Genomic DNA, 634 nt, shown 5'->3' on the forward strand with positions numbered 1-634 from the left:
CTACCACACTTGGGACAGCTGCACATGACGTGGCTACTCTTTCATCAACATCTCCAGATCCTTTATCAGCTCCATTTCCAACTTCTTGATCTTTTTGGGGGTTTTCAGCACAGGTGGCAACATCTTTATTAGCAGGATCACCATCCTTACGAATTTCTTTCCCTGAAGAATCCTTATTCAACAAACCAGTCCTGCCATTTTTGGAGACCCCAGATGAAGCATGCTCATCTCCATTAGCAGCCAAGTTTAGTTTCCTGGAAACCGAACCTATCACGTCAGAACTCATATTAGCCTCCTTGCTGGTAAATGCACCGTGATGCTTGGTTTCTACAACTACTTCAACAAAATCTGACCCCTTGTCCTTGGGTGGAACACCAAGCATCAGCTCCAAGAAATTACCCCAGAGCCTCAGAACTTTACCGATCTGCTCTTTTGAAGAACATATCTCCTCGCACGAAAATTGGACTAGATTGAACAGATCTTCATGAATAGTTCTGTCCATATATTCATACTTGAGTTGAGTAATTATTGGTTGTCTGTAACCAGCAGATATAGACAGAAGAACATCATCTTCTTTTTGAGACTTCTCTTTCAGGTCCTTGATTTCAGACACCAGCGCTGAAATTCAACCAAG

At 42.6% G+C, this 634-nt stretch overlaps 1 protein-coding gene across 2 annotated transcripts in view; it reads right to left on the minus strand.

Annotated features, from left to right (window-relative positions):
• LOC104709142 (paired amphipathic helix protein Sin3-like 2) overlaps nt 1-634 on the minus strand; it is an 11,691-nt gene that overhangs the window by 4,539 nt on the left and 6,518 nt on the right. The gene's annotated exons all lie outside the window — the stretch shown is intronic.

This window comes from Camelina sativa, chromosome 8 (genome assembly GCF_000633955.1).
Source record: "Camelina sativa cultivar DH55 chromosome 8, Cs, whole genome shotgun sequence".
In the NCBI taxonomy this organism is placed as follows: Eukaryota; Viridiplantae; Streptophyta; class Magnoliopsida; order Brassicales; family Brassicaceae; genus Camelina; species Camelina sativa.